General features: G+C 50.7%; 1 protein-coding gene across 5 annotated transcripts in view; it reads right to left on the reverse strand.

Moving 5' to 3' along the window:
• The window catches only part of Rnf144a (ring finger protein 144A), a 117,850-nt gene extending 100,296 nt beyond the window's left edge, over nucleotides 1-17,554 (reverse strand). For 2 of the 5 annotated variants that reach the window (XM_076559266.1, XM_076559263.1), the window contains exon 1: nucleotides 2,799-3,385. The gene's annotated coding sequence lies outside the window, so the exon portion shown is untranslated. Of the gene's footprint in view, nucleotides 1-1,758; nucleotides 1,774-2,798; nucleotides 3,386-17,388 lie in introns of those variants that run through there. The other 3 variants (XM_076559267.1, XM_076559262.1, XM_076559265.1) reach the window with 3 other exon arrangements.
• Nucleotides 17,555-22,220: the final 4,666 nt, after the last annotated feature.

The following is a 22,220-nucleotide window of genomic DNA, read 5'->3' on the forward strand; positions in this document are numbered from 1 at the left end:
GGTATCAGACCTCATCTGGGAAGTTCCTTTGTGAAGTGGGTAGCTGTTCATACAGAAATCACAACTTGTCAAAGTAAAGAGAGTGAGTGTCCGCGTGGTTCTTGGTCACAGATGGTACCTCTCATGTCACATCCCTGCAGGCTCAGGGCAATGAAGAAAGATCAAAAAGATTGTAAGAACCAGGGGCTGGGGAGGCCTGGACTAAAAGGTATCTTCTGGACACCACAGGACCACCACACTCAGGAACTCAGGGCTGCTGTGGTTGCCTGCATACGACCAAGCCAATCAACACTCCAGCATGGAGAGTGAAGGGTTCATCAGCCCCTACCCTAGCTGAGAAGATAATGATGGCTTCTGAGGAATGGGGAGTTTGTTTGCTTTAAAGGTGTCACCCCTGATAGGTCCACTCTGCTCCCATGGATGGCCTCATACAGAGGGGTAAATGGGCAGCACTGGGTTATTAAATTAAAAAAAAAAATAGAGGGCACCAAATTAGGAGAGGATAAAGGGCATGGATAAACCCAGGAGGAATTAAGGGGAGGAATGGGAGAAATGAATATAATCAAAATACACTGTATACATTTATGAAATTCTCAAATTATTGATATTAAAATGAGTACAAGAGTGAAAAGAAGAAGACAATCGTGCATTGCATTATTTATAAGAAACTCACTGAAAAGCTGCAGAAGCAGATTCAGTGTAAAGTGTTGGAGAAACACGCACCATGCTGAAGCTGATCAAAAGAAAACAGAAGGACAAAGTTTAAAACAAGACCTATCAGGCTGCAGAACGTAAAGAGGCAAATTCTACCAGAAGACATAAAAACATGTACGCACTCAACAACAGAGTGCCAAAACACACAAGGCAAAGCTGATAAAACAGCAGAGGAGAAGCAGCCATTAAATAGAGATTTAACACCATCCATGGGAAATGGACAAGTTCAGCAGGCAAAACAAACAAAACAAAAACAACAAAACAAAACCCAGAACAGAGGAAGATGATCTGAACAACACCAACAATCAAGTTGATATGGTTGATCTATAATCTCCCATGAAACATAAGCCATATGCGACACATAAATACAAAAACAAATGAATTTTAAACCAACAACACAGAAATCATGCCAAGTTTCATGCTCCTGCTTTGAAACCCAAACCAGTAGCCAAAGGACACCCAGGAAAGCCCCAGCCTGGAGATGGTTAGGCTCCCCTAGACACTGTGAGAAACAATCAGTGCATGGACAAAAAAGGAGAGAAAAAACCAGACATGTGTGCATACACACATCTCATTCATGTGGGCTACAGGTGTTACTGCAATCTTAACAACACACACACACACACGCACACGCACACGCAATCATTCACGGGCTACAGATATTACTACACTCAGCACAAAACAAGGCTCAAAACAGAAAAAAAAGGAGAGAATGGGGTGTTGTTCATTTAGGGATTTCTGCCTTTAGCTGAAAACTAAAGACAACAGTTAGTGGTTTCTAACTTCTACTATTTGTTCGCTCATATTTTATGCAGTGCAGGGCTTGGGGCCCGGGGCCCATAGACCTCTCGTCAACACCCTACACAACCTCCAGGCCCACGCTCCCCCCACTGTTTGCATGATATGGTCTCATTCTTTCCCACCAAGGCACCCTGGATTCCCCTTTTGGACTGTCCTTTGATGTCTGCCTTTACATTTTCAGAAGCATGATGTCTTCAGTCCTCAAAAGCCCCATGAATAGAGTAAACCTGGTAGCATTCTCACCATAGAGATGAGCAAACTGGAGACCTCTGTGGAAGCCAAAGGCCTCCGCGTAAGTCCCGCTGCGGCCGAGGGCTTGGGCAAGACCCTTCTTCTCTGACCTCATCTCAGCTCATCTTGCACAGTCCCTGACCACAGCTGCCACACTGGGAGGTGCCATGCATGCTGACTCTGCAGGCTGCCACCTCCCTTCTGAGGTTCACCATCACAGGCAGATCTGCAGGGGCCTGACCCACACGGGAGCCAACGAACAGCCCTTCCGAAAGAGTGCTGATGTTCGCATTGCTGTTTGGTTTAGTAACAGCAGGGCTCCTTCCTTCCTGGTCTATTACTCATTTTTCTCTAAGCCACCACAGCAAAACGCCTACCTTAGACCTCTGGCTCATCTGCTGAAATGCGCGTCGTGTGTGAAATAATACCATATGTGTGTTGGGGTGAGCCTTCATTTACATTTAAAAGTTTTTTGGTAGAGGAGGGCTGGCAGGCTGGCTCAGTGGGCAAAGGCATCTGTGCCAAGACCGATGACCTGAGTTGAATCCCCAGAAATCACATGGTAGAAGGCGAGAATTTCCTGCAAGTCCTCTGACCTCCACAGGCGTGCTGTGGCATGACTGGAGACACACACACACACACACACACACACACACACACACATGCACACGCACACGCACACAAACACACACACACACGGATGCACATATACACACCCATACACACATATACATACAAAATAAAGTATAATTTACAATTTGTTTAACACTTTACACTAAAATAACGTATTTCACTCTGAAATGAAACACAGCCATCACTTGGGATCAAGCCAGTGACGGCTCCAGCTTCTGTCTCCCAGACACCAAAATCTATAGATGCCCCAGTCCTTAGATAAACTGTCAGTCTCTGCTGAGGCAGGAGAGAAAGGCAGGAAGATGATGGGGGAAGAGGGTGAGAAAGCCCTCCAGCTGGCCTGGCTGACCTCCAGCTGACGGCATCAGAAAACATCAGAAATGCCCAGAAAGCCCAAATTACCCACAGAGACAACTTACACTTTCCTAGGACACCCTTCATGGACAGTAAGCAAAGTGCGCTCACACAGGGCCCAAGCAGTGTCGACCTTGAGTTCCTACTCTTCGTCATAAATCCAAACGGTGTCCATTAATCTGCCTTACAACTCCATTTCCCAATGACCATCCTTGAACATCTCCTCTTCCTGTTAAGTGGCCTTTCTGGACAAAGGGGGAGAAGGAGCCTTAGCAAGCAACCGTTAGAGACGTGACTGGAGAGTGGGCCTGGTGTGCTTCTCTGTTCCGTGACACACACCGTGATCAACGTGAGGAGGAACGGGTTTATCTGGCTCACACTTGCAGTTCACAGTCCATCAGTGAGGGAAGTCAGGGCAGGAACTCGGGGCAGGCACTGACTGAAGCAGAGCCCATGGAGGGGTGCTGCTTACTGGCTTGCTCCCCATGGTTGGCTCAGCCTGATTTCTGATACAAGCCCAGATCACCTGCAGAGGAGGAGGCTACCCACAGTAGACCGGGTCCTCCCACATCAATCATTAATCAAGAAAATGCCCCAGACTTGCTGACACGCCACTGATGTTCCCTCTTCCCAGATGACTAACTTGTGTCAAGGTGAGAAAAAAAATATGACCAGCACCAGAGCCAACAGAATCCTATACACAGCCGTTGTAAAGAAACCTATAGAGAAGCCCACCTTCCTCCTCCTGGTGTGCATTCAAATCATCTGTCTTTCTAAAAACCCCTGCTTGAGAGCTATCTTTAAGATGTCAATTGGCAAATTCCCAATACTGCTTCATCCTGGTGCACCATGGAACCCTTTTCCTTGATCTATGAAGCCAGGAACCCTGGTTTTGCCTACTTGGGGGTCCCCTAAGGGAAGAGAACTTCCCCAGGGTCCTGCACAGAGAGAGAGTAAGGGCTGTGTTTGTGTCCCCGTCACTGATGACAGAACCCACCCCCACACCCCCACATAGCTCACACCCTCTCTGCTTTACCCTTTACACTCTGCCTCATACAGTGTGAACCTCTGCGATCATATCAAGAGCAAAATCAAGGCAGGAAAAGGCCCTACCCTGAGTGTTTTCAGTCCATGGTTGGCTCAACCCAAGTGAGGACACAGGGAGCCAAATACAAAACCACAGTAGAAAAAAAAGAACCAGAAAAAAAAAAAAAAAACAAAAAAAACCCGGTTCCTTGTGAGTTATGAGTCTTTCCCTTAGCATAATTTTCCATGTTGATAAACCAAACCGTATTTTACACAAAATCCTGTCTCACAATGATTTTTGCTGCATAAGCTAACCCTTTTCCCAGGGCCACGATCTCCAAAAATCTTATCTAATTAGTGAATGATGTTTATTTAGCCATATTTAGATGTTTTCCATTCAGGGCTATTACATTTAAAAACGAAAATGAAAACATTAAGCATTTGTGAATAAATCATTTATTTCTCTCCACATTTAGCATGGTTTTCTGGGGCTGGCTAGATGGCAAAGAAAAATAATACATCCTTCCTTAATCTAGCCCTTCCCCAAACTCAGGCCAAGAGATTTATTTCTCTGACTGAGCCACCAAGATACATTTCACCTTCTTCTCAGAGCACAGCTAGTTCATCTATTTAAAAAAACAAAAACAAAAACAAAAAACAGATAAGGTCCTTTAAGCTAATTCCTTTAAAAAAAAAAAACAAAAGCCACAAAAACAAACTCTAAGTACTAATGATTTCATTTTTACCAAGAAAACCTTTATCTTATCTCCCAAGGTCTTTACTGTGGCTGCCCACAGTTACACTGTAACTATACCCCATTTCTGCATAAACAGAACCAGGTAGAAAGCAAACAACACATGGACAGATTCAAATCTAATCAAATCAACACACACTAGGACTGTGTGACCCTTAAGTGACTTTTCTTATTTGCTCATTAGGAGTTGGTTTATGCCTGTGCATGGCTTTGAAAATCACTAACATATACTTTCAAGCAAGAGTTTTGTCGTTTTGTTTTGTTTTATGCAGTGCCTCATGGAGCTCAGGCTGCCTAGAACCCACTATGTTGCAGCAGAGGAGGATCTTGCATTCTTCATCCACCTGCCTCCACCTCCTGAGTGCTGAGATTACGGCTGTGTTCGAAGCTAGGGATTGCGCCAAAGACGACATGCACAGGCAAGCACTCGACCGTCTCAGCCACACCCTTAGCCCCTCGCCTGTGATCTTCATGGATTCTCTTCCTTCTCCTCCAACCTGCCTTTTCTTTTTGGTTTCTGAGACAGGGCCATGCAATGCAGCCCAAGCTGGCCTAGCGTTCACTCTGGAGCTGGTCTGGACTCACTGTGTTATTCTCCTGTCTCAGGCTCCCATGTATTAGGACGACACTCATACATCACTAGGCTCAACCTGGAGTTCAGGGACAAGTTCAGCACACTGAAGTGTGGTTTACAAGGTCCTATGAAGGAAATGTTTAAGTGTGCCTGGCACATGCTTCTGTCCCAGGGAGCCCATCGGCTGCTCTGTTCCCCGAAGATCTGAGCTGCTCCCCACTGCCTGGGAAGACAGAGCCAAACAGTGTTCAGAGCGAGGATGTGCCAGACCCCCTCAGCACCCCCTGAACATCGAGCAGCACCTCATTTCAGGGTAATCTGTCTCACTGTACCTGGGCTTCAGTCCCATGCACACTCTATTTTGTTGACACAATAAAACATATGCGCCCCGGGTCTGTCTCTCTGTACTTCAGAGCTAATACGTTTATTTTCAGGCTCTGAAAATACCCCATTTGGCAAAGCTCTCTGCTGATCTAGGGAAGAGAAGGATGGTGACTTCCTCCCTGTTTGTCCTTACCATGCACCTGGGGAAGCAAGCCATGAGGCCCTGACTCCTGCTAGAAACACACACACACACACACACACACACACACACACACACACACACACACACATGGCCACTGCACAGGACAGGAAGTGGGAGAGCCAGGAGTTTTACACCAGAGCCAGATACAAAGTGAGAAAAGACCGAGGCCGGTGAGGGGGAGGAGGGTCCTCCAGGAGGCCCAGGGTACAGTGCACACACCAGGCAAAGCCCCGAGCTTCAGAGACGTGGGTAAGATATGGGCCAGCTATGAAAGCGCACACAGAGACGCCGAGAAAAAAAGTCTTCTCAGAAAGGGGGTCAGCAGCACAGGGGTCACGGAAGGACAGTAGAATCTGGGTCACAGAGCAGCTGGCTGGGATGAGGGCTTAGTGTTCGGGATGTGTGTCTACATAGGGCCAAGCACAGGGTAGGGGAGCCCCTCCCCACCAGCTACCCTGAACCCTCAACGGCTACTACTTGCTTTGAACCTAGAAGGCCAGAATGATAAAAGGAAGTTCCCAGTAGCTAAGGGGCTGGCAAGAGAGGGGAGGAAAAACTGGGTCACCTGGCAACCAACCTGAGGCAAAGGGGAGGAGCAGTCAGGTATATTCCAAAGTTGTGGAGTTTTGTTAAGGGAAAGGCTACGCTCTCCACACTAAAAACAAACAAACAAATAAATAAATTGGAGAACTCTAGACTCGAATTTGATGCTGAATTGAGCCCAGGTAGTAGCTGAATCCCCATGGTAGAGCCTCAGGCATGCGCAGATGGGCCAAGCTGGGTGGGAATCCATAGTGTCAACTAGACCCAATTCACAATCATCTGTGAAAACACAGCACCAGGACCCACCATGCAGCCAGCCCATTCCTGGGAAAGTGACTTCTCCAGAGAGGGACGGGCCTGGTCAGAAGGTCATTAGCTTCGAGAGCTTGCTTGTCTCAGACCTTCCACAGCAGCGCCACCGTCCAGGGAAAGAGGAGGCCAGCTGCACAGGTGGATGTGTATTTTTGGTAGGAGGAGGGAGAGGGAGGAGGAGGAGGAAGAAAAGGAAGAAGAGGAGGTGGGGGAGAAGACGTAGGAAGAGAGGGATACTGTCCCAACTGATTTTAGGTACTGTTTTTTTTCTTTGTGTGTGTGTGTGTGTGTGTGTGTGTATGGTGTGTGCACATAGGTATTTGTAAGTCTGCATATGTGTGAGCACATGCATGTGGGTGCATGTGTCTATGAAGGCCCTGTCACACATACATGAGAGTATATGAAGTTTGATGTTAGACCCGTCCTCGAGTCACGCTTCCACCTCTTCGAGCCGGGGTCCCTCAATCAATCAGTCTAGCCAGCCAGCTCCGGGAAGCCTGTGTTTGCCACGCCCACCTGGCGTTTAAACCAGATCTAGAGATTCCAACTCTGGTCCCTGGTCCCCATGCCTATGTGGCAAGTACTTTAACCACTGAGCCATCTCCCCGGTCCAATTAGTAACGTGTTTTATTTAACCCGATGCAGCCAAAATACAGTCATCTCAACATGTGATTCACAGAGAAATCCCTACGGGCGCTCCACACTCTGTTTTCACACTGTTCACCCACGTTCCACACAGCGCAAAGAGGACAAGCCAGAGCAGCCAGCTGCCAAGCCCCACAACACACAGGCTCCAGGGCTGTCCCATCTCCTCCATCTGCCTGTGTTTATGGCTGCCAGCCACACAAGGGCGGTCCTGACACCCAGAGACACAGTCCCTATCTGCCAGCCAGGCAGGACCCACTCACAGCCTACATCTGTCGTTAATGGGCACGGTTGAGCTGCAGCTCCTAGCTGGAGCTGGACCTGTTGCCTGAATCCAGGACAGAGCGAGAACAAGGTCGCTGTCAAGGAAGCAGAGCAGAGAGCCAGAGAGGGCTGAAGCCAGGGAGTATTAAAGCATTAAGAGATAAGAGCCACTCTGGGCAGCCAATTGGCCGGCAGGAATTTCAGGACGGCCTCAAAGGCAGATGAAGCCAGGTCCTTCAGGATGTGACAGTGCCTGGCGGAGGGCGGGGCTCGGTCGTTACTCAGCCTGTGGAAATCGACACCCCTGCAGGGTCAGCCACCCCACAGCCATCAGAGAGGGACAGGGCTGTGGCTCTGGGGCAAATGGCTTCTGTGGGTTCCAGCTGGACAGATTTCTAGAGGGCAAGTGGAATGCAAGAAATGCCGATCATTTAGGAATTCATGGTCTGCACACCCCAGAATATAATGCCCTACCTATTATAGAGAGGCCTCACCAATCCCTCATACCCACATCCCTGTAAGTCCTTACCCTCCCCATAGAGTCCTCAATCAGTCCTCACATCCCCAGAACCAGGGACTTTCTGACAAGTGAATAAAGTAGAAAATAACATAAACGAACATAATAGTTGAGACTGCATTTGGACTTGCAGGGCTTTGGTGGGAAAAGATACAGATTGAACCCCCCACCCCACACACACACACTAAATCCTCCTGGAGAGGGCCTCATGCAGCTGAAAGATACAAAGGCTCTACCACTCACACTGGGCCTGGGGACAAGGACGGGGGGGGGGGGGCACCCCATCGAGCGCACAGAAGCTGTACAAACATCCACCTGAACCTTGCCCCCTATGGATTCCCGCTCTCCTAGGAATAACAGGGAAAGCTGTTTATGGAAGCCCAGCACGGCCAAGCACACCCTTGGCTGTTACCATGAACTCTGCCTCCTCACCCCAGCCTCTGGAGCTCCTCCATGCTGGCAGAGTCTCTGTACCTCTCAACTCCTGTGTTAACGCAGCCTAGCTCCAGCCCGACAGCGGACCGGAGTCAACTGCAGGGGGGTTCGGAAAACTTTTCCTAAGGAAAGGGTGCAGAGGCCATGGGCACACACGTGACTCCTAGAAATCCAGACACAAGCCCACAGCTGAGGCGAGCCATTGAAGACCAGTGTGCAAGAAAAGCCAGTATCCTGAGTCCTAAGGATGGAGAAGCAAAGAGGGGAGCCTGGTTGTTAGGGACACGGGAGCAGCTACCTCAGCCTCCAACCACTGACCCCCAATACCTTGTGATGAGAAAACAGACACCTGTGGGTTCAAGTCCTTGTTAGCAGACACTCTGCTGTTACCAAAACATATGGTGACTTATATGAATACATACAAACACTAACAGCTACTTGGGGGGGGGGCACGCTGTGCGTGTGTGTGTGTGTGTGTGTGTGTGTGTGTGTGTGTGTGTGTGTGTGTGTGCGTGCGCGCGCTGTGTACATACTATCCTATTTTCATCTCTGTGGCAGTAACAAGAGACCATGGCCTAAGCAGCAGATAGGAGGGAAGGGTTTATTTCCGCTTACAATTCCAGGTTAGAGTCCATCACGGCAGGGAAGACGCAGGGCAGGAGCTCGAGACAGCTGGTCACACCACATCCCCAGTCAAGAGCAGAGTGGAACAGAGTCAGCCATGCGGCCTCCTCACAGGCTCCTCAGTTGACTTCCTTCACTCTTCAGCAGTGCAGAATCCAGCTCATGAAACAGTTCTGCCCGCATCCAGGGTGAGCCTTCCTACCTCAATTAACAACCCAGACAATCCCCACAGACATGCCCAAGGCCAGCCTGATCTAGGTAAATCCTCAACTGAGACTCTCTTCCCATGGGATTTCTTCTAGGTTGTGTCAAGATGACACTTGAAATTAGCCAGCACGCATACCACACATCATACAAACACTACACACAGGCACACATATCCATCAATCACACACACACACACACACACACACACACACACAAACATGTACACACACAAACATGTACACACTCACATCCATCAACACACACAAGTACATATGCACATGCACACACATACACACATATCAACCACACACACATACATAGACACACATAAATATGTACACACACACACATACAGGCGCACACACAAACATATGCACATGCATGCATGCATGCATGCGCGCACACAGACACATGCACATACACTCACACCACACCACACTACACACACACACACACACACACACACACACACACACACACACAATACAAGCCACTAGTGAATGCGTCCCTGTTAGTCTTTGCAGGTTAAGATGCCATCAAGCAGGGGGGGCCTTCATCCAGTGTGTCCTTATGGGGACAGATAGATGACAAGAGACAGAGGCAAAGATGATCATAGGACCAGAGTGACACTTTGGCCTGGATTCCAGCCCATCACCTGCGGCTGCCAACCCCCCACCCACCCCCACCTCACTCTGTGTAAACTTCCAGCTCTCATCCTAGGACAGCAGGGACTTTCTCTCTCCTCTCTAAGCACTAACGTGCTGGGCCTAGGGACAGGGAACTTGGGGAGAGCCCAGAGCAAGGACAGAAGTTGGGGAGACATGTTGAAAGGCAGGTTCTTGGGCCTCAAACAGATGGAATCTTTTCCTTTTTTTTTTTTTTTTTTTTTCAATTTCCTGCCACATCTGGTCCCTTTGTCTTGCAGACTGCCTATGGCAGTTACATCTCTAAGCAGCAAAGAAGGAATTAGGGTCTCCACACACACCCAGTCAGCTCTGACCCACCCACCTGAGGACTTGGAGTGTCGAACCGTGGCCATGGCCATGTGGTCATGAAGAAATAGACACTTTTTAGCAGACAAGTTCCCCAACCTGGGCTTCCAAGCCCCACAGTCATCTGGAAGCCCTTGCTTTGCTCAATGGGACACACCGCAAGGCTCAGCCCACCAAGAGCCATGGCGGATGGTCAGGAAAAATGAATCTGTGTGTCTGATCATACTTGCCTACTTCCAATGCACAGGTCCTGGACACACCTGGCCGTGCTTGTGAGTGCACAAGTTCATGGATGCAATCTTCAGAGGCCACAGGCTGTTCTCTCCTAAGGCAGAGTGTGTCTGCATGGCAGCTCCCTCCCTAAGGAAGAGCACAAGCCCTCCTCCTGCCTCGGCTGGCAAGCACACCTGTGAACAGCTCAGTCCATGACTTTTAATGCAGTCACTCAGGTCTTTGTTTCAGAAGGATTTCCATACATAAGGGTGAGAAACTCCTTTATCCCGCTGCTCCTGGGGTTCACATGCTTGCCCACCTCTTCAGCACCTTCATATGGAAACTTGCTGCTACTGAGTCAGTCCCCGCCCCAGAGAGCGCCTGTCCTCGCACCTAACCTGTACAGACCACCATCACACCCAGCACAGGCAGGGCCACCAAGGCATTTCCTCAGAACGCTTTCCCGCAGACCAGCCTGCTGAGTACAGCCTAGCTCTTAGTCCTAATCTAATGTGTCAGTCTCATCCAATGGCTCCTTCTGGTACACTAGGGATGCCTCAGGAGGAGGGCCACACCTCTGTACCACATGCAGCCTCAGGCTGCAGGTGCAGCATGTGTCTATCAGACCCTCAGCACATGTCAGAATGGAGTTGTCTACGCACTCAGCATGCCAAGCCCAGGACCCCAGAGCTTCCACTGTGCATTCTGGCAGGATTCTACCCCCCTTCCTCCAGAGCCAGTGCTCCAATCCGACTGGCCCTGCTCCAACCCAACCTTCCAAACAAAGGGCCAGTAACATGGGATGTGCTGTGGTCACCCCCGAGAGTGACAGCTCAATGATCCTGGTTTTCACTTACGATCTACCCACAGAGACCCCATCTAGCGAGCTGCTCTGGAGTACTGTCAATCATTTCATAGCCTGGAAGAGCAGGAAGAGCATAATGGGCCGTGGGGAGGGGAGGGGTTCCCAAATGAGTAAGTTCCTGTCTTTGTAGTGCTGATGGTTAGTAGAGGAAATAAGTTACACAGATCACCACAATAGATAAATGCAACCCAGGGTTCTGAGGGAAAGTTGTCATCAAGTACCTAATGGGGAAAATCTACCTTACAGGAGGAGGGAGGGGGCGGCTAAGCCTCGGGCAATGTAAGCCTAGGAGGTCACAAGCCGAGGGGAGCCAGGGCTACAGGAACTCTGAGCCCAGGGGAGCCTGGGTCTAGGCCTGAGCCTTAGCTCTGTCGTCCCGCCTCTTCTCTGTGTACTTCCACTTCTTTCTCTGCAAAACACCAGTGTCAGGAAGAGTGAAGACACATGAGTGGTTCTCCAGATAAGGAAAAAGGTGTTATCTGCGGGCAGATCATCTGAAGTCTGGTCTTGACACAGATGGCAGCAAAACAGTCCAAATCGGCAGCTACTGAGAGATCAGCCCGGGGATTACAGGTTTGTAGCCAAAGCCCAGCTAGGCTAGCTCAGTTCACAGAGTATGAGACTCTTAATCTCAGGTCGTGGGTTCGTGCCCCATGTTGGGAGCTAGAAGTTGTTCGAATCTTAGATGGTCTTTTAATAAAAAAAACCCAGAGCCAGATACCAGGGTGAAAGCTGAAAGATCACAGAAGGAGAACAGCCAGCCACTAGTTCTTACCTCTACAAAATCCTCAGCCTAAAGACAGCAAGTTCCTGTTTCCTCACACCTTATATACCTTTCTGTGTCCTACCATATTACTTCCTGGGACTATAGGTGTGTGTCATCACTGCCTGGTTCTGTTTCTCTCATGTAGCCCAGTGTGGCCTTGAACTCACAGAGATCCAGACAAATCTCTGCCTCCCAAATGATAGGATTAAAGGTGTGTGAGCCACCACTGCCTGGCCTCTGTATCTAATTTAGTGGCTGGCTCTGTCCTCTGATCCCCAGGCAAGCTTTATTGGGGTACACATTATATCACCACACAGGTTGATCAACCCAGGGGTCCAGGGGCTCCGCACAGGCCATGGGGTTGCTGGAGGTGTCTGAGCAGGGAGTAACCAGGAGTAAGGACATCAGGGGACCAGCACAAAGCTTCGTACGAAAGCCCAGTGATACCTGTGATGCTCCTTTTTAAGAGGGAAACATGGAAAAGGAGGCTAATGATGCCGAGCACTGAATGTTTCTGTGAAGGGAAACTCCTCCTCCCAGAGTCCTGTGAGGACTCAGGGACAGTGGGGGCCCCTGACGGCAGGCTGGCTTCCTTCAAGGGATGACAGCAGATTCACTGGGGAGGGTGTAAGGGGCCCAGGGAAGGATATAGAAATCCAGTGGTTGATTCCAGAAAGGAAGCCACCTTTACAAGAAGGTGCAGGGAGCCCATAATGGGGATGGGGCGGGTGGTAAACAGAATTTGTGAGCTTCCCAGGCCACTGGTCAGGTAACAGATCCACAATCTGAGATGGGCTGTCTGGCCAGTTCCCAGGAGGTCAGGGCACAACCTAGTTTGATGTATCTGTCAAACAGTTCCTTCCTCAAGACCCAGCCCCCTCTTCTTGTATTTCCACTCCAAACCCAAGCATGCCCTGATGCAGAGACTGTGTGAAAACTTGTTCTTTGAAAGCTTAGCACATTCTCCCAGAAGCATAACATTGTATCAAATGCTTACGGTCCTTAGTTAGGTATCAACAACCCAGCAGAGCCTGCCAGCCCCACGCACCCACGTCAGACTCTGAGACCTTTCTATGAAATGCTTCCAGACCTTAGTCAGACATCAACAGCCCAGCAGAGCCCGCCAGCCCCACGCGCGCACGTCATACTCTGAGACCTTTCCTAGTGGCCATCACGTGGTAGTGTGAATGAGGATGCCCTCCAGAGGCTCAGGCGTTTGACCAATTGGTCCCCAGTCACTGGAGCTCTTGGAGGCCATTCAGGAGATGTGGCCCTGCTGAAGGAAGTGTGTCGCTAGAGGGGACTTCGGTAGTTCAGATCGTCACAGCACTTGCATTTCACCTTGTTTTCTGTTTGCGGCTGGGGATGTGAGCTCTTAGCTTCCTGCTCTGGCCAATCATGCCCGCCACTTGCTGCCATGCATCATGGACTCTTCTTATCCCTCTGGAACCATAAGCTAAAACTAACTCTCTTCATTAAGTGACTCGGTCATGGTGTTTTAACACAGGGACAGAAAACAGATTTAAAAAAAAAAAAAAAAAAAAAAAACACCACTGCTGGAAAGCTGGAGGCCCGAGATCCCAAATTCCATGCCACCACAGCCTATCACATTGATCCCCAAACCCATGATGCTACCATAGCCTACCACATTGATCCCAAAGCCTATGATGCTACCACAGTCTACCACATTGATCTACACCGTAGATGGAGGCCATATTTTCTTCGTTTTCTGCAGACTTCTGAGCCCGATTTCCACATGTACCCCATGAGATCTTGGACTATGCCTGCCCTCCTCAGGTAGGAGTAGACCATATATACCGGTCCTATGGCTGTGAGAGCTGCATCTATGGTCCATATGATGCTCAAAGCCTGCACATGACCAAGGCTTAACCGACATTAGTCCTGTCTCCTCCCATTCCAGCATCCGACATAGAGTGCCCAATCAAACACCGGCTGACACATGACTTCAGGCCAACAGGAAGCTGACTCTAGAAAGCAGACTCTTCCCTAACGCCGCATCCAGCTTAAAAACTCACATTCGAGGGCAGTGGTTCTCAACCTTCCTCATGCTGCGACCCTTTAATACAGCTCCTCACGTGGTGCTGACCCCCAACCATAAAATTATTTCATTGCTACTTCATAACTGTCATTTTGCTGCTGTGATGAATCACAGTGTGGATATCCGGTTGCAACCCCTGTGAAACAGTCATTCGACCCCCCCCCAAGGGGTCGAGACCCACAGGCTGAGAAGTGCTCTAGAGGAATCCTTCCCCAGTTCTGCTGAGCGAGGAGGTCCTTTCATCTTCCCTAGCTTACTCTCACCCTGCAGCCTTGGAGAACAGCCACCCTTCAGGGAGTGAAAAACACACCCTTTCCTTGTAAAAAGTCCATGCAAACGGTTGCATCTGTAGTAGGTTACTCTATAGCATCAATTCTTCTAGAAAATACTACTGCAGCTTTGCTACTGGACCTAGGAGAACATCTGGGTCAACACGTTGGGGCTCTCCCGCGGGAACCAGGGCCATCTAGGCAAGCAGACACTCGCCAAGGTCAGACGGTGGGGTGGAAACACCGAGGGGAACCAATGCCCTGCAGACATGTGAGCAGTGGCTTCAATTAATTTCTCCAGCTAATTAAGAAAAAGTGTCCATCTGCATTTGGGAAACAAAAGACAGAGACTAGCCTCAAATAACTTCTCCAGCCTAGAAGGAATGAAGGGCACCTTCCACCAAGACCCAGGAGAGATGTCGCAGTCCGCCTTCCTAAGAAGCCTTCCACACACCTCTCAACCAGCCTCAATATGGAAACACATACCCCCGGAGGGGGGGGGCGACTAATGGTGCTTCTAGGTTAGATGAGCATCTCCCAAACAGCTCAAGATCATAGGCTCCCAGGAGAACAAACACACCCCCGTCCTATTCCAATAAGAGAAGAGGGACAGGATGATAGATGCTCAGAAGAACTAACTCCAGGCCAGATCCACCACAGCCCCATGCAGCCAGGGCACCCGGTTGCTCCTCTCCAGCCACAGTGCCCTCAGAGTCACAGGAGGACTGAGGACCCATCTCTATCTGTAACCCTTAGTGGCTCGGGACAGGTTCCTGCCAGCTCTCTCTGCCACTATAGAAAGAGGCCTTCCGGAGGAGATATTTGAACAAAAGGAGGCAGCAAGGCCAAGTGAGGAACCACAGTGGAAAAAACAGCCTTCTCAGGCGGGCAACGTGGCTCCTGGCGTGGGGCCCTACCACCGCTTGCGAGCAGAACGGCACGTTAGCCCTGAACACCGCAGCTTCTGTACCACGGTGTGTGATTTCTTTTCCAAGTCCCAAGCCACAATAAGGCCCCAGGAGAAGCCACGTCGTCTAGGAACAGACTGGAAAACGGGCATTGCAAGCTTGCAAACCGGAGTTCTGAGAGATGCTTGTAAAGTACATGCACAGGACTGTCCAGGGCTTCCATTCGATTGTGACCTGTGGACTCCTGCTTCATGCCTCTGAGTTCATCCTTCAGCAGTTCCCCTCGATGGGGGTGGGGGTGGGGGTATCAACATGAGAAATGGAACATCTTTAGGATCATGAACGCCAGGGGCTGTTCAAGTATTTGCCTAGCATTTACAATTCACAAGGCCCTGGGCTTGAACCTCCATACTACATAAACTGAGTATAGCCATCCATTCCATTAACTCCAGTACTCCAGGGGTGCTAACTGGAGCTCAGGACATCTTCAGCTACATAGGGCCAGCCTGAGCTGGAGAGCCTACAAAAACTCACTAGCAAAAACTAAAGAAGAGCCTTTATATCAAAATGTTTACTCCAGAATTCAAATTGTGTGGGGTCTGGGAAATTTCCCTCCTATTCTCGCTGAGTTACGGGCACCCATTTTCCCAGGAGGCTCACATGGAACCCTGGCAAGTGAAGTAGGTATGTGGGGGAAAGGCTGGTATTTGGCTCTGGAGGCCACAAGGGGCACCCGGCCCCGGGCCTCCCTCTTCAACACGGCTATAGCCATCCGGACGCCAAGTGAGTACTGTCTGCTGGTCTCCTGAAAGACCACCCACGGTTCCCACTCCACAGAGGCAAGTCCAGAGTCTGGGCCTGCAATTCAAACCCCCTCCAGACATACTTCCTGAGCAGTCTTTCAAATGTAATAAAAGCAAAACTGTGGAAGAAACTGGGGCGGGGGGGCCGCGGAAACAGACCTCTGGTATCACTGACAAGGCATAAGGAGCAAGTTTTGGGGCTCTGAGGGAGCCAAGGGGGCAGCCCCCGTAGGAAAGGTCCTTCACACTCTACATTCCTTTGCTGGGGCCTTTTCCCGCCACCCTGGCTATGCCTCACGGGTCATCTGACCCCACATCCGTCCCTCCTTTAGAAAGGCTCTGCCCTCTCACCCCAGGGCGCTGCGACCACCTTGCCTTCCATCTGGCATTGTATTTCTACACATCTCTTAGCAGTTTAAACTCTCACCCTCGCCAGCGTCATTGAGAAGGAGCTGCCTCCCAGGCACCGACTCCTGGAAGGTACTTCCTTCCTAAAACTGTCCTAAGCAAGATGGGACTGTCCTTCCATCCTAGGTCACAGGCACCCTGGGAAGGGTTTCCAGGGCCTTGACTCATCGGTACCCGGCCTGTGACCCCGCACCACCACACAGGCTGCAGATAACTGTTCCAAAAAAAAAAAAAAAAAAAAAAAAAGCATCCTTTTAAATGTCCTCTGAAAAAGAGACCAAACAAGAGCTAGAGCAAACTTTAGGAACGACCACCAGGGACCCGCTTAAGGTGAAGAAGTCGCCTCTTCCCGCCCAGCGGCCGGGAAGCCTCCTGTTAGCATGAGCGATTAGATCTCTGGGCTCCACAGATGGTGTAGAAAACCGGGAGCGCTGCGGAGCGCGGGATGCGCGAGACCTGAGGGGACTTTCTAGAGCGGGCGGGGCGCAAGGGACACAGACACTCCTGGGCCAGAGGCCAGCAGAGGACGATGACCACGGCCAGGCGCAGCTGAGCACTGCGGGGTACTCGCCACTGCCGCCGCCAGCTCGAACGGACCCGACCTTCCCCACGCCCTCAACCCTGTCCACGACCAGGTCGCGGCGGGAGTCCACCCAAGGCCTGCAGACGGCCGCCCACCCGGGCCACTCCAGCCCAGGGCACCATGCGCCTGCGGCTGGAGACTGCCCCGCGGCGCACAATCCCCAAGTGCAAGCGGCCAGGGGGACGCGGGCGCCACCCGAGCGGACACTGGGAGCAGAGCCCTCCAACCTCCGCTCCGGAGCCCGAGGGTCACCGCCTGGCAGCAGGGGTTGGGGAGGGACCGATTATCAGCCCCCGCACAGCCCCGTCCCGCGCGGCCCGCTCGGGCGATGCCGACACAAAGGGGACGCGCGCGTCACCCACCTGGTCCCGCGCGGTCCGGGCTCCCGCTCGGCCTCGTTGCGCGCGGCTGCGATGGCCCCGCCCGGTGCCGGCTCGCGGGTGCCGCTTGCCCCGTCAGCCTCCCGCGCGCAACCCGCCCCGCAGCGCAGCGCCCTTTATGCCTCCCCGCCCTGCGCCCCGAGAACTGCGCGCGGGGTCGGCTGGGCGCGAGCGCGCACTAAGCGCGGGCGCGGGAGCCAGAGCCAGTTGGCACGCCAGCGCCCCCTGCCGTCCAGAGGTGCCGCAACGCCCATGCACCGGCGGGTAGCCCCCTCTAATGCAACCCCAGAGGGTCCCCGTCAGCTCACTGATGGGGGTGCCCTGGAGGAAAGCAAGGATGCAAAGAGGCCGCGGGAAGGTGGACCACTGCTTCAGTGCTATATAAACAAGTACCAGCAGCTAGAAAGAAATGCGTGAAGCAGCCTGACCCTACTAGGCGGGAGCTGGGAATATTCCTCACCTGGGCATCTAGGACCCTGAGATGGAGTCCGGCCATGTAAATTGGAGCCTCTGGGCTTGCCAGGACCTGCTTGATGATCCTGCCCGTGAATACTTGACGATGAAGACTGTAAGCCCATGGACAAGCATCACCTTTTCACCCTCACACCTGGATGCAGATGGATGGAGAAGAGGCCTCAACCTGCAGCCTGAGGCTGAGGCTGAGGCTCCGCACACCTATGGGAAGCAGGCCGACATTGCAATTCTTTCTCTTAGAACCTGAGATCCACCACTGGATGGGGATCTCCATTAAAGTTTTTGTCTTCGCACTCCCTCAGGTAGTTCCTGGAAGTTCATGTCTTAAATCCACGGTGAAAGTGCAGACATGAACGAAGCCTGTGAGTATGTATGATGGCTAAAATGAAAAGCCCCCACACGGAAGTGTTTTGAATATTTGGATTCCCCAGCTGGTAGGGATATTTTGGAAGGTTCTGGGAATGCCAGAGGGTGAGACTTAACTATGGAAGTCCCTTGGGGGGGACACAACACACAAACACTCCAATACACACTCCCTCTACTCAGATGTTCGGTGAAGCATTTGGACCCAAGTAACCGTGGACTGTACCGTTTGGCTGGGGAAATGGAGAGACTTCATCAGCTAACTTGATTTTTCTGGTCACCCCCCTCCCGCTCCGCAATAGGATTTTAAAGCTCGGTACAGTCTCTCTTTGGCTGGTACATTCTCATCTGGGTGTGCACGCTTGTGCTTACACACGTGTCTATGGGTATGCATGCACACCAAAGGTCAATACTGGGGTGTCCACCTCTATCTTTCTCTTCCTTATATTCTGAACCTGAAACCCTCTAATTCAGCGATACTGGTTGGCCAGCAAACTCCAGGAGCCCTCGTATTTCCATGCTCAACCCACACTACCCAGGGCTAGGGCATTCACCTCACCTGTATTTTTAAATGGATGCTGGACATGGAACTTGCGTCTTCAGGCCTGGGTGACAAGCACTGTACTGAATGAGCTGTCCTGAGCCCCTACGCCCACATCCTCACCAGTTATTGTGTGGAATGTCTCTAGTCTTCAAAACCATGCGCTTGGTGGATGAGGTGTCTCATATACGCAAGCCTAGCATTTCTGAGCTCTGCTCTGAGGCAGAAGGGTCCCACGCTCAAGGCCAGCCTGGACTAGAGAGGGAGACCCTATGTCGAATAAGCCAAAGTCAGATTAAACAAAACAAGGACCCGCGCTGGCCTCCCGGCGCCTTGGTCCGTGCCAGACTCTGTATAAACGCCATTGTCCGAGAAAGCTCGCAGTGTGAAGGATCCTAACAAGGGCACTTTGTTGTTCCGGCCTCTCACTGGAAGATGGAAATAGTTTTGCCTGAAGGCCTGAGCTCTGAGAGAAATGTGTTCACACCTCCCCAGGCCTGGCTGCCGAGCAAAGTTATGAATGAAGGATTGAGAGGTTTTGCTGGGGAGGTTGGAAGCTCCCAGCAAGGAGAAGCAGGTGTACTGGGGGTGTTCTGTGCTGTCCGTGACATGAGGGATTAGAAACACATTGCCTGTGAACGTCTGGGGGGAGGTGGAAAACCCACCATCATGAATGGCGCTAAGGACACCGACCAGTGCTTATGTGGTCACTGTGCATCCTCCCTCCCGTGACCTGATGTGGGCTAATGAAACTATGGCTGGAGAGATGGAGTGAGGCTGCCGCACAGGTACTGAAATCAGGGTTTGCAGCCGACTGTGTGTGTGTGCAGCGCATTTCCAGTTTTCTCTGTGAAACCTGTTGAATCTGCCAATGCTTTCTGAATCCCTGGATCTCCAAATATGTATATATGTATTTTGTTTTTAATGTGGATTATGGTACTTACCATGCTGCCTGTGCTGGGTATTGACTCCGAAGCTTAGATCACTAGTCTACAAACTCTTTCCATGAAGTCCCACACAGAGCCCGAGCGTAAAACGTGCTCCATAATGAATGAAGCCGGCTCCTCTGAGTTCTCAGCAGCTAATGCCGTTCTACCCAGAAAGCTGCCTGGCTCTTCAGGCCATTCCACCCTCACAGTGACTCTTCGGTCCAGCCCCTTGCCAGGGGAAGACTGACCATCTCCTCTCAAGGTGTTCACGTTGGGCATATTTGAAAGACCTTGCTGTTAGGGTCTGTGGATCACTGGGTAGGTACCTTAGGATCACTCTCAGTGGGCAATGGATGCCTGGGGAGGGGGAGGGGGAGGGGGCCAGAGCGCCAGTGCCTATGAAAATGGTTTAGAGGCCGAAGCAATGGAAACCCATTGTGAAGCTTTCTCCCAGACACAATTGAAGGAAGTTTAAAGCTGCAGCTTACAGTTAAAAGGAGAAAAAAAAAAAAAAGAACAAAATGGACAATGCAATTTGTTTAAACTTCTGGTTGCACATTCTAAGTATAGAATTCACATTCTTTCGATTTGTTTCTTTCTTCTTTTGAAACAGTCTAACCCTGCACTGGAACTCACAATCTAACCCAGGCTTCTCTCAAACATGTGCCCTCCTGCGTCAGCTTAATGATATTTTTATTTAAGCTGACTCTCAGTATCTAGAGGGAAGCGAAGCGTTGGGCATCGTTTCCTCTTTCAGCTTCTCCTCAGGGAAACCCAGGATCCCGAGGGACTTTGTGCTTTTGGAGGCAGGGGGTACCATCTCCCACCCTCGGCCCATCTGGGCCTGTTAGTCTCATTCTGAAAGGCACTCAGAAGCAAGGGCACAGTGTGCTTTTCTGTGGGATGCAGTTTCAGGTGACACAAACAGCATACCCCAGGGGTACAAAGCCTCAGGAAGAATGGAAGTTCCTGAGACTCTCGGGCCACACCCACACCTGCCTCAGAGCCTGCCTCTTGCTCAGCTTTGACATCTCAGGAAAAGCTATCTGTGGTGCCACATGCACATAAGGCAGAGATACTGTCCTCCAAGTAGAGGACGTTGGAGAAAGTATGAGTAGAGTGGCCATCTCTCTGTGGCAATCCTTTAGCCACACTGCCACGGATGCATCTGTGTCCACCCTGGCCCTGAAGAAATTTGTGTAATACCTCAAAGTATGAGCATTTGGCAGAGAGGGTGACGGCAGGCAGGTGGCACTGGTTAAAGGGCAGTCAGGGCAGAGTAGGCTGGGTCCTTGTCCATTATGACCGCTGTCCTTCGGAAATGGGGAAATCCAGAATACGAGTTCACACTTCCTCAGGGCTGGCGCTGTGCACTGGGGATGGGAGAGCCTTCTGCAAACCAGGACATTTCGAAGATGAGGTGGGTAAATTATCAGAGGACAGAGAGGGCCCGGAGCTTGTGCCTCGGTAGCCAGCCCCGCCCACATCTGCAGCTCACACTTCCAACCCCTAGCATAGCAAACCCTGTGTCAATTTGCCTGGGCTACTGGATGTCTGTGGAGCTGTGGGAGAGACTGGCCCTGGAACCAGTGGACTAGATAAAGAAGGCCCACCCCTCCTAGGAGCATGGTCCAACCCACTGAAGGCTGAAAGGGGATGGAAGGTAAGCACCAGACAGTTTGCTCTCTGCTGGCATGGACCTCCCATCTTCTCCTGCCCTTTGAACTTCAGAGTCCAGGAGTCACTCTGGCCTGTTCCCCATTATCCATGTAACTCTATCCTGCTTCTCCAGCCCGTGGGCTCAGACTGAATCTCAAAGGCAGCTTCTAAGGCATCTTGCTTGCCCACAGAGATCTTAGGAGCCCTGCTCTTCATAGTCATCAGAGCCAATTCTAATGTACACACTAGATCTTGGACTTCTATATGATATAATTATATAGATACAAACGGACTTTATTCTATATGTGGATATAAATGTATAGAATATTTTTCTAGTGATTTTGTTTCTATGGAAAATCCAGTCTAGCTAATAGACTTGCCTCCAAACTGTAAGACGATAAATTTTGTCCTTTTTAGACACCAATTTACCCAGCAAGCTAAGGCGAGCACCTGGAACATGCCCACGTGTAACTAAAATTTAGGGGGAAAGTGTGATAATAAAAATAAAAGTGTCTCCCAAAGGCAGGAAAATAAATGAAACTTAGTGAAAAGGTTGAGCTGTTAATGAAAACAAGGCCTTTCTATTTCTGGTTTTCTTCCAGAATGGAGGCGTGGTGTATCTTATTCATTGCCATTCTCAGTACCGACAGGGAAAGTTCCAGACATTCAATACATATTTGTCAAAGGAAGTTAAGTGGGGGCTGGCGATGTAGTTCAGTTGGTAGAGTGCTTGTCTACCATGCTCAGATGCCCAGAACTGTATAAACCAGAAGTGGTTGGGAGGTAAAGGCAGAAGGATCAGAAGTTCAAGGTCACCCTTGGTTAGACAGCCTAGGCTATGTGAGATC

This window comes from Peromyscus maniculatus, chromosome 22, assembly GCF_049852395.1.
Source record: "Peromyscus maniculatus bairdii isolate BWxNUB_F1_BW_parent chromosome 22, HU_Pman_BW_mat_3.1, whole genome shotgun sequence".
NCBI classification, from domain to species: Eukaryota; Metazoa; Chordata; class Mammalia; order Rodentia; family Cricetidae; genus Peromyscus; species Peromyscus maniculatus.